General features: G+C 33.5%; 1 pseudogene; it reads left to right on the top strand.

Annotated features, from left to right (window-relative positions):
• Positions 1–2,762: 2,762 nt before the first annotated feature.
• LOC134385783 (spindle and kinetochore-associated protein 3-like) lies at positions 2,763–12,281 on the top strand (annotated as a pseudogene).
• Positions 12,282–12,510: the final 229 nt, after the last annotated feature.

Here is a 12,510-nt window from a genome sequence, read left to right as displayed (position 1 = left end):
ACAGACCTAGTACAGATCACATATTGCATCAGACCGCATTGTTTCCATATCTTTTTAGTTCCCTTTAATATAGAGGTATTTGTTCCTCATCCTTTTTCTTTGTCTTTTATGGCCTTGAGATTTTTGAAGAATACAGGACAGTTATTTTGTTCATTAATTCATTCCAGCATTATTGAGATATAATTGTCAAATAAAAATTGTGTATATTCAGGTTGTACAGTGTGATGATTTGATATACATATACATTGTGAAATAATTACCACAATCAAATTAACACATCCATCACCACACTTAGTTTCCATTTATGGGTGTGTGTGTACGTGTGTGTGGTGCAGGCCAGTTATTTTATAAAATGTTCCTTAATTTGGTTTATCTGATGTTTCCTCATGATTAGCTTCAGGTTTTGCATTCCTGATCATAATGTTACATAGTAATATTCTTTCCAGGGAGTGATGTTAATTTGATTCCAATTTTTCCACTGTATAAATTACTGTCTTCGTACTTGCAACTAATAAGCAATCTGTGGAGATACACTTGAATTTCATGCAAATATCCTGCTCCTCATCAAACTCCTCTCCCCTGATTTAGCAGCATTATTGATTTTTACTAAGGTGGTCTTTTCTACGTTAGTTACAAAATGATAATTGTTCATCCCCTTCACATTTATTAGAAAAAATTTTGATAAAAGGAAAAGGCCTACCTTTTGCCCTATATACAGATGATCCTCGAGTTACAATAGATTGACTTACGATTTTTCAATTTTAAAATGGGTTTATTGGGGTACTAAATGCATTTTGGACTTGTGATATATTCGATTATCAGTATGGACTTAGGGATTCCCATATTATTCATCTGGTCATACTCCTTTTATTCAAAGAGTTATAATCCATTATAAAATTTATTTACTTTGTTGCTGAAATTGTCTAAAATTCGACCAGCAAGAACTACCTTCAACCTAGCCATTTTGTCCTTGTGACAGGACCCATAATTTTTTGGAGCAGTTCTTTACTTGCTGGCACAACAAGATATTCTAGTCATCTTGGCCTTTCTGTGCCCTAGCACTGCAGTGAACCATTTCTGCAGTGTCCTGACTCCTTTTAGTTGAAAATTGTATTTAGAAACAAAGATCTGGGAATTTGGTATATTCATTGCAACTTACGTGTCATTGCGTTTTGCCTCTTCAGCAGATGAAACTAAAGAAAAAAAGTATTTATTAGTAATCATGTGTTCATGTAGATATCACCAATTCTAATCTAACCTCATGATTGTTCCTTAGATTCTCTATCTTACTGATGTTACCATATGTTCATAATTTTTAAAAGTAAATTGTTTCATACCATATATTAATAACAAACAACAAAAAAACAAACAAAACTCCCTCTTTCTGCCTCCCATATGCAACTAACTCATTTAGCAGCTTATTTTTGTATATTCTACCGTATTTCTAAATAGGATGTTTATGGCCATTTTTGATTTTTCAGTTTTAGATTTTAGCTGTATTAACTTTCTATTGTGGAAAATAAGGAATTATTTCTTTAGTTGTTTTTACTTTCACCACACCACTCTTTGTCTTCACTTCTTGTGATCTCATCTTCTAAATGTAGTTACCTTATGATTTTTTTATCTCAATATTCAGCATTTACAATGATAACTAAGAAAATATTACTCACAGCTGAGTTATATACAATTCTTTTTTCTCTTTGTATAACTTTTAGTTACCCCTACAGTTTAAAAAATACAAAACAAAGCTAGTTCCCTGAACAATATTTTAAAGAATAATGATGTGTAGTTCTGAAGAAGCTATGTTAAGAACATCTCATATCATCACTTGGGACAATTAGTTTCCCTTTGAGGAAGGCTGAGTCAAGAGATAGTAGTACTTTCTTAATATAGTCTATAATAGGCTATGTATAGAGGTTCTGTATGGATGTGGGGACTGCAGGGAACCTTTGTTTTCTATCTCCCATAGCCAGTAATTTTTGAAATATTACTATTGAGCATGAATTCATTTTTTATTATAAAAATTATAGATATACTAAAAAGTAGAGAGAACAGTGCAGTAATTAATTTCAATATTCAACAATTTTTAGAATGTGCCATGCATGAGTTTCACATTTTTTGTGGCTCTTTGATTAAGAGAGGTTCCAGGAAGTACCATACTTTTGAGCAGTCTTAACTAGTAGAGGAATCAGAACAGAATTTGGGCTGACCACAGAAGCTAAAAAGTGGGAAGAGAGCCACAGAAGGTGGGAGGAGGGAACCATAAATTCTGTTTAAAAACTCTGCCCAAATATTTGGCTGTCTCATCAATTACGCATGTGCTGGGCAGACTCCAGGAAGCCCAGATGATGCTAAGAACTGAGCAGGATTTTCAGCCACTGTCTACTCCAGGGAAGATAGAGTTTGAAATTTGAGCTTAGTCCATTTAGATGCCTACAAAAATTAAATATGAGTAGTTTTTGAAGATCATAACAAAATCTAGTGTCTCTAAAATGAATTACTCATAATGCCCAGGATGAAATCCAAAATTAGTAGATATTCAGAAAAATAAGAAAATGTGACATGCAATATAAAAGAGAGAAGGGAATCAATAGAGACTAACCACAAGGTTGACAAGGTAAAAGAACTAGAGCTCAAGCATTTAAAAGTGGCTATACAGAACATATAACTATTACACTCAAGAATGTAAAGGAAAATATGGTAGTAATGAATGAGCAAACAGGAAATCCAAACACAGAAATAGAAGCTAGAAAAAGAGCTAAATGGAAATCATAGAAGTGAAAAACAAGGTAAGTGAAGAATTTACTGAATGAGATTAATAGTAGATTGGGGATAGCAGATGATGAAGTCTATGAACTTGAAGACAGATAAATAGAACTTACAGAATCTGATAAACATAGAGGAAAAGTGATTTAAAAATATTGAACACAGCTTTAGTGATATGTAGAACAATTTTTAAAAAATGCCAATATGTATGGAATTGGATACCCAGAAAAGAAAAGAGAGAGATAGAAGCAAAAACCTTATTTGGGAAAAGAATAACCCCCCAAAATCCCAAATTTCTTGAAAGACATAGATATGCATATTCAAGAAAATCAGAAAATCCTAAGCAAGATAAATACAACAAATACCACACCAAGGCACATTGTAATCAAATGACTGAAAACCAAAGATAAAGAGAAAAATTTTGAAAACAACCAGAAAAAGACAACATATTTCCTACAGGGAAAAAGTGATATAAATGATGCTGAAATAATGGAGGGAAGGAGACAGTGAATTTACATCTTTAAGTGCTAGGGGCAAAAACTGAATTCTATACCTAACAACATACTAATTTAGATAAATAAAAACATAGAGGATTTATTATTTGCTGACCTGCACTATATGAAGTGCCAAAAGAAGCTTCTCAGACTGAGTGGATATGATAACAAATAAAAACTCAGATTGTGGAAGGAATGAAGAGTATCAGATATGGGAAATATATGGATAAATATAAATGACTATCATTTTTGCTTTATTTTCTTTAAAATACAAATCAGTAAATAATGTAAAAATTAAAATGTTTTAAGATTTATGGTGCCTGTAGATGTAATATATATGACAATTATAGAATAAATTTAAATGGTGATAAATAAAATATGGTTGCAAATAACAAACTTCAAGTTACATTTGAAGTGAAATATTACAATATTAACTTCAAACCGACTGTGAAAATTAAGGATGTATTTTGTAATTCCTTCAGTTTCAGCACAAGCAGGAAGTGAAGAATAGAGTACAATTTAAATGGCCTGGCTAAGATTTGAAGAAACTGGCAAAACTGAAAATTTGTCAATTGAAATTATTCAGCCTGAAGAGTAGAAAAAAAAAAAAAAAAGAATGAAGAAAAATGAACAGAGCCTAAGAGACCCCTGGGATACTATCAAGCATACCAACATATGCATAATGGGAATTTCAGAAGGAGAGGAGGAAGAGAAAGGGGAAGAAAGAATATTTGAAGAAATAATGGCTGAAAAATTCCCAAATTTGATGGGAGACATGAATCTTTACATCCAAGAAACTCAACAAACTCTACGTAGCATAAACTAAAAAAAGGATTTATGACACATTATAACCAAGCTATCAAAGAAGAAAAACAAAAAGAGAATCTTGAAATTCTCTTTGAAATCAAGAGAGTAAATCACCACTTGATGGATCCTTGGTTAAGTCTACCAGCTGATTTCTTGTCAGAAAAATGGAGGCCAGAAGAAAGTGTCATGAAATATTTTAAATGCTGAAAAGAAAAAACCACCACCACCAACAAAAAAACTATCAATCAAGAATTCTATATCTGGGAAAACTACCCTTCGAAAATGAAAAAAGAAATCAAGACATTTCCACGTAAAGAAAAGCTAAGGGAGTTTGTAGTAGACCTGCCCTATGAGAAATGCTAAAGAGAAATCCTTTGGGCAAAAATTAAAGGACACTAGATAGTTACTCAAAGCCAGACAAAGAAATAAAATTATTGGTAAAGATGACTACATAGGTAAATATAAAAGCAAGTATTGCATTTTTTGTTTGCAACTCCTCTTTTTTTCCTATATGATTTAAAAGACAAATGCATAAAATAATAATAATAAATAATAACATAAATAACAAATCTATGTTAATGGAGACATAAAGATATAATTTGTGACAGTAACAACATAAAGGAGTAGTGATGAAACTGTATAGGAGTAGAGTTTGGGTACACTTTTGAAGCTAAGTTGGTATTAATTGAAAACTAGTTTGTTAAAAGTTTAAGATGTTAACTATAATCCCCTGGGTAACCACTAAGAAAATAACCAAAATATACACACAAAAGAAATTGAATAGGGAATCAAAATGATATGCTGTAAAAAATTCATTAAACACAAAGGGCAGTAATGGAGGAACAAAAAAGATATGGCATATAGAAAACAAATAGCAAAATGGCAGAATTCTTTCTTTTAAGTAATTATTATGAATGTAAATGGATTAAAATTTTCAATTAAGTGAGCAGAAGGGATTTTTTAAAATGATCAACTATACACTAGGTATAAGAGACTCATGTTAGAGAAAGACATAAAAAGTCTGAAAGTGAAAGGATGAAAACATATTCCATGCAAATAGTAACCAAAGGAAAGCTGGGGTGGCTATACCAATATAAGAAAAAAAGCTGTCACCCAAGAATTATATATCTGGCAAAACTATCCTTCAAAAATGAAGAAGAAATAAAAAATAGTTATAGAGAAAAAGTAGAACATTATATATTGATAATGGGGTCAATTCAACAAGAAGATATAACAAGAAGATATAAGTATTTTTATTAGCATATTCATTCTTATAAATCATGATATTTCTTAATGCTCTTTGCCTGACCTATCACTTCCATAACCCCCTCCCTGCCTCCCCCCATCTCTAGCATTTTTAGGTTTGTTCTCTCCTTCTGAAAGTTCAACTCATTGCTGTAGTCTTTTCTTTCTTTCTTTCTTTCTTTCTTTCTTTCTTTCTTTCTTTCTTTCTTTCTTTCTTTCTTTCTTTCTTTCTTTCTTTCTTTCTTTCTTTCTTTCTTTCTTTCTTTCTTTCTCTCTCTCTCTCTCTCTCTCTCTCTCTCTCTCTCTCTCTCTCTTCTTTCCTTCCTTCCTTCCTTCCTTCCTTCCTTCCTTCCTTCTTCCCTCCTTCCCTCCCCTCCCCTTCTTTACTTCTTTGCAGCCAGTTATGAGTGAGAACTTGCAGTATTTCTGATTCTTTGCCTGGCTTATTTCACTTAACATAATTTTCTCCAGACTCATCCACGTTGCTGCAAATGGCAGAATTTCATTCTTTTTTATGGCCAAGTAGTATTCCATTGTGTATATATACCACATTTTCTTTATCCAGCTGTCTATCAATGGACACTTATGTTGGTTCCATATTTTGGCTATTGTAAATAAAGCTGCAATGAATATGGAAGTGCAGGTATCCCTCCGACATGATGATTTTCTTTCCTCTGGATATATACCCAGCAGTAGGATTGCTGGATCATATGGTAGCTTTATCTGTAGTTGTTTGAGAAACTTCCATACTGTTTTCCATAGTGGCTGTGCTAGTTTACAGTCCCACCAACAGCATAGAAGAGTTCCTCTTTCCCTGCATTTTGCCAGCGTTTGTTATTCTTGGTCTTTTTAATAATGGCCAGTCTAACTGAGGTGAGATGCTATCTCGATGTGGTTTTGATTTTCATTTTTCTGATGACTAGTGATGCTGGGCATTTTTTCATGTACCTGGATATAACAATTTTAAACATATACATGCTCTTAATTTCCTAGAGCTGCCATAACAAAGTACCACAAACTGGGTGGCTTAAAACAACAGAAATATATTGCCTCACAGTTCTAAAGGCCAGAAGTCCAAAATCAAGGTGTTAACAGGGCCATGCTCCCTCCATAGCCTCTAAAAGATTGTTCTTTGCCTCTCCTTACTTTCTGATGGCCCCATGTGTTCCTTGGCTGTGGCAGCATAAGTCCAATCTCCACTTTCATCTTCACATATCTGTCTTCTCACTTTGTGTTTCTGTTCTCACATGGATGTCTTCTTATAATAACACCAGTCAGATTGGATTAGGTGTCCACTTTGCTCCAGTATGACCTCATCTTAACTAATTAGATCTGCAAAGACTTTTTTTCCAAATACGGCCACATTCTGAGGTACTGAGAGTTAGGACTTCAACATATCTTTTTTTGCAGGACACAGTTCAAGGCATAACACCTAATAACAAAATGCCAGAATATATGAAACAAAAATGGAGAATTAAGAGGAAATACAGACAGTTCTGTAATCTTTCAATATCACATTTTCAATAATGAATAGAGCAAATAGAAGATTAATAAGGAAATAGAGCACTTGCACAACAAACCACTGATACACACAATAATAGGAATTAACCCCAAAACATCATGCTAAGTGAAAGAAGCCTTACACAAAAGAGTAAAGACTGTACAATTGGATTCATATGAAGTTCTGTAATGAGAAAAACTAATCTATGCTAAAAATAATTCAAAACAATGGTTGTCTCTAGTGGTGTGGGGTGAGAATTGACAGGGAAAGGACATAAAGAAAATTTCTGGAGTAATTGAAATGTTCTATATCTTGGTAGCGCTTGACTGCTCAGGTGCATGCATTTGTTAAATCCTATCAAATGTTAATATTTATGCATTTCACTGTATGTAAATTTTACAGCATAAAGCTATGTACAAATACTGAATTCTGCTTAGTGATATTCATGTATAAGTGTTTAGGGGTGAAATTTATTGATGGCTACAACTTACAAATTTGAAATGCATAAAAAATAATATATATTGAGGGATGAATTAAAGGATAGTTATCTAATAAAGAAAATATAGAAATCACAGAATCTTGGTAGTGAATGTGAATTCTGGATGTTCCCTACACATTTCGAACTTTTCTGTATGTTTGACATTTTCATTATAAACTATGCTAACCATATTTAAAGGTATATGCCCCCTTTGCTTCTTTACCTGGCATTTTTTCCTGCTTAATAATATTACATTTTTTTTTCTACTTAACAAAACCCATGATCAAGAAATAAATGCTTGTTATTTGTAAGCTACTGAGTTTTGTAGCAGTCATGTAGCATTATTGAAGCAATAGCTGACCAATTGGGAACACATTTCTTTTAACTTTGTATCAATTATCACAAAACTTGCAGTTTTGTAATTAAAATATTATTTACAAAAAACAAAACAAACAAACAAACAAAAGGGCCGGCCCCATGGCTCACTCCAGAGAGTGCGGCGCTGGTAGTGCTGAGGCCGCGGGTTCGGATCCTGTATAGGGATTGCTCACTGGCCGGTTCGCTAACTGGCTGAGCGTGGTGCGGACCACACCGTGCCAAGGGTTGCGATCCCCTTACCGGTCAAAAAAACAAAAACAAACAAAAAAATATTATTTAAATGAATAAAAATGATCAAATCAATGAATACTTAATAAATATGAACTGAACAGGGTTAAAAGCCTCAGTACATGTCTCACTGGGTATCTTGAACATTCCTTGGGCAATATCTACCCGATGTTTGGGTGATCTAGAAAAAAGTGTTGAATTTAGGAATAAGGGTCTCTATACTCATAGTTCTTAGAAATGCAATAATCTTCCAGTGACCAGCTGATTTTTATATACTAATAGATCTTTTTGTCAAAGTAGGACAAAATACGCAATTCACGAGTATGGTAACATGATCACTACTTGTGGTCCACATGGTAAATTTAGTTTAGAAGGATGTTTTTAAGTTATTTATGTCTTTCAGTTCTTTTGAAAGTAAAAGCCATTTCTGTTTTTTAAAACATTTTTAGAGTATAAAATACAACACATATGCTGAAAGGTGCACACAATATTTATGTACACATTAATAAATAATAGAAAATGAACAACAATGTAACTCCCACACAGTTCAAGAAATAGAACGTTGCCAGTACCGCAGAAGTTCCTTTGTGCCTGATCACAAACATTTCCCTTTCCTCTTTCCCCAACTGCTATCTTGGGTTTTTTTTTTTTTTTAAACAACTTGAGTATTGCTCTTTATCTTGGCTTTTTTAATAATGATTTTCTTGCTTATAGATTTATGCTTGTGTATCCATCTCTAAAAAAGTGTAATTTAATTTTGCATGGTTTTAAGCTTTTTGTATATGGGATTATAGAACATGTATTCTTTTGTGTCTGTTCTGTCTTTGTTCAACATTATGTTTATAAGAATCATCTAAGTTGCACATAGCTGTAGCTCATTATTGTACTGTACAGTATTAGAGTAAGACTATTTCAAGATTTATTATTTATCCATTGTTTTATTAATGGGCACTTGGGTTGTTTCCTGTTTGGTGTGAAAATAAAACATTCCAGTATGAATTCTGTTTGGGGCTAAAATAAAATATTCTAGAGTGTATATATATATGTATTCTTGTGACAATGTGCATAAATTTCTCTAAGGTATATATCTTGAAATGGAGTGTGTATATATTCAACATTACTAGATAAATGCAAACTGCTTTCTAAAGTGGTTGTACCAATTTACATTTTCACCAGGAAAGATGAGAGTTTCTATTGCTCCATACCCTTGTCAACAGTTGATATTGCCAAACTTTGAAATTTTTGCCAATCTAAAGGACATATACAGTGTTGCTGTGGATTGGATGTCCCCCAAAATTGAGGCTTGGTCCCCACTGCGGCAGTGATAAGAGGGTGGGAAATCCTATTGTGGTAGTTGAAACGTGGGAACTTGAAGAGGTTATTAGATTGTGAGGACCATGCCCTAGTAAATGGATAAATTTATTGATGGTTTGTTTAATGATGGTGATGGATATGGTTTTAAGGGCTTTAAAAGGAGAGCCAGTGAGGAGGTCAGTCTCTCTCTTGCTTCTACCTTTCTCACAATGTGATACCTGGCATTACTGAAGTCACCACCAAAGAAGGCCCTCACCATAAGTGTTTACTGGACTTTGGACTCCCAGCCTCCAAACTGTAAGCAATAAATACTGTTTCTTTACAAGATACCCAGTTCCAGGTATTTCTTTTATAAGCAACAGAAACAGACTAATACAAGTGCTATCTCATATTGGTTTCAATTTACATTTTCTCCCATTACTGACAAGGTTGAGAACCTTTTCATATGTTTATGGTCATTTGGGTTACTTCTTGTGAATTGCTTATTCAAGGGTTTGCCCTTTTTTCTAATGTCTTGATTTGTAGATTTTTTTTGTTATATTATGGATATTACTTCCTTATCAGTTATTTGTGTTGCAAGTATCTTCTCCAGCTGTGGAACTTGTCTTTTCACTTACAATAAAAGTGTCTTAATTAATTGAATTTCTTAATTTCACTGTATTGAATTTTCAGTCTTTTCATTTATCATTGGAGACATCTTTCCTTACCTTGAGATCATGAAGGTATTATCTTCTAAAAAGTTTTAATTTTTACAAGTAAGTCTTTAATCTACTTGGATCTAATTCTTGCTTATATTGTGGCACAGGAGTCCAGTTATATTCCCCCTCTATTTGGACATAAAGTTCCCCCAGTACATTTTATTGAGAGTCTATCTTTGCCTAAAGTTCTGTTGTGGTATATCAAGTGTCCCTAAATGAATGGTCTTTTAGTGGGCTCTCTATTCTGTTATTGCATCCTTGCACCAATATTACATCTTACCTACAATAGTTTGATAGCTTTGTATGAAACTTGATATAATGGTACAGTCAGTCCTCCAATCTTATTTTTCCTCAAAAGTGTCTCAGCAATTTTGACCATTTGCATTTCAATATAAACATTAACTTGCCATTCTCAAAAAGACACCTGTTGAGATTTCACTGGACTTATAATGGACTGAAATTGGAATGGTATTGAATCTATAAATCAGTTTGGGGAGAATTGGAGTTTACATATCAAGTCTTCCAATCTTTGAACATGATACTTCTCTTTATTTATGTCTACTGTAATGTCTCAACAATATTCTATAATTTTTCTTGTAGAAGTTTTTTTAATAATTTTTCTTGAAGAGTTTTTGTTAGATATTAGTTATTTTACATGATGGTGATGATTTTTATTTCCTTTTTTCTGGTGGATGTCTGGTACAGGGATCTGAACCCCTGAACTTTATATTTTAACAGGTGTTTCATTTACAAGTTTATTTTTTCTTTATCTTTCACCTATTGAGATGTAATATATATTTCTAATTTGATTTATATCCAGCAAACTTGGTAAACTCAACTCAATTCTCATAGTTAATTCATAACATCTTTTGGATTTTCTACATATACATTAACATCCTACAAATACTGATTTTTTTCTTCTCCTATTCTTTACCTTTCACTTATTTCTTCTTCTTATAATAATAATAATTATTATTATTATTAATGTTATTTTATTATATTAATAAAAATAAATAATAATAATAATTATTATTATTAGTGGCTGGCTGAATCATTGACCTCGGTGTTACTTATTTTTATTACCTTATTTCGAGAGTTAAGATTTCCAGCACTGACTTAATGGTGGCAAGAGATTTGAATGCATGGCTGGTGGGGAACCCAGCAGTAGCTTTTGCTGGCACCTAGAGTCCTGCTCAGCAGTGCTCAGCTGTGGGAAGCTGCGGTCCTGACCAACACACTGGCTGAGGTGAGTGCTGGGTGCAGAGGAGGACCGATGGCGTTAATATTCTTGATAAAGTAAGATTGGAAAATCAAGAAAGCATTGGTTTCATAAAGGCAACAAAAGTACTGATGAAAAAAAATTCAATGGATATCATGAAAATAAGAGAGTTTTTCCAGAAGTATGGCTGTAATCCCCATGCCAACAAATATTCAATGTGTGACCAAGTAGTCATTGGTTCTATCCCAGAATTAACTAAGTGTGAAAAATTTCAAAAAGTCTGATGTGCAATGTTAAGGGTTAGGATCCCTGGTCTGGCCAGTTGCCAAAAAAAGCTTAATATGAAGGATGATCTCTCTGATCCTCCTGTTCCAAGCAGTTCTGTTTGTGAGAGATCTCTATGTAGTACACAACTTGCAGATTTTGGACTTAAGTATGTTATCCCAAGTTCTACCAAATCCCCCACAGGCAGTAAACAATCATAAGGAAGAACCCCAAATCATAACTCCACCTACCAATCACTAGTTAAAGTACTAAAAACTTCAAAATGTGCACTAAAGATGGATGATCTTGAGCGTGTAACTCCTAAATTAGAACACTTTGGTATCTCTGAACGTACCATGTGTTTAAATGAAGATTACATAATGGGACTTAAAAATGTGAAGAATACTAAAAGAGAGAAGGCCATAGAAACAGATCCCATGGCCGATGATAATTTTCCACTCCTGGCCCGATAATCCACTAGTTGGAAAAAAGCGATGTCATGTATACAAATTCCCCCGGGACACCTACATTCTGCATTCCTGGTTTGAAAACTACAAAGAGCAGCACAGCTTTGGTATCCACAAATTATCTATTATTAAAAAGAAATGGTTCATCAAATGATTTGGAAGTTAAAGATTGCACTTCATTAGTTTTAAATTCAGATGAGTGCTTGGAAATTTTGGAGAGCCCTCTTCTACTATTTCTTCTTATGTGAATCTGCTCAGAATGCCTCCACCTCCAGAACTACAATTGCAGAAGATAATCTCCAGATTCTATCAAATACAATCCAACCTAGCTCCAGTAGCAGTTAAAGTAGTGCCACCCAGCAAAGAGTTCCTTAAAATATGAAGGACAGAACATCCAAGATGTTGGCAACAAAGAAAACTAAGATTCTAGTGGATCCATCTATTACAGAAACTGAACAGAATGAGATGAAAGCAAAGCTGGACTTATTTTGTTATTCACATTCCCCTGCCTCTTTCCTCCTTTTTAAAACCAACTCATTTTAAAGAGGAACATGGACATTGGTGCTGTAATGTGCTTTTTATGAAGTTTTGATTTGGTTTAACCTCAGTCTTGTTAACATGTACTTTGGTCATTCAGTTTTTACAGATTAT

The sequence above is a fragment of the Cynocephalus volans genome, chromosome 9, assembly GCF_027409185.1.
Source record: "Cynocephalus volans isolate mCynVol1 chromosome 9, mCynVol1.pri, whole genome shotgun sequence".
NCBI classification, from domain to species: domain Eukaryota; kingdom Metazoa; phylum Chordata; class Mammalia; order Dermoptera; family Cynocephalidae; genus Cynocephalus; species Cynocephalus volans.
Note: the sequence above shows the minus strand (reverse complement) of the source record. Positions and strands in the feature narration are given on the sequence as shown.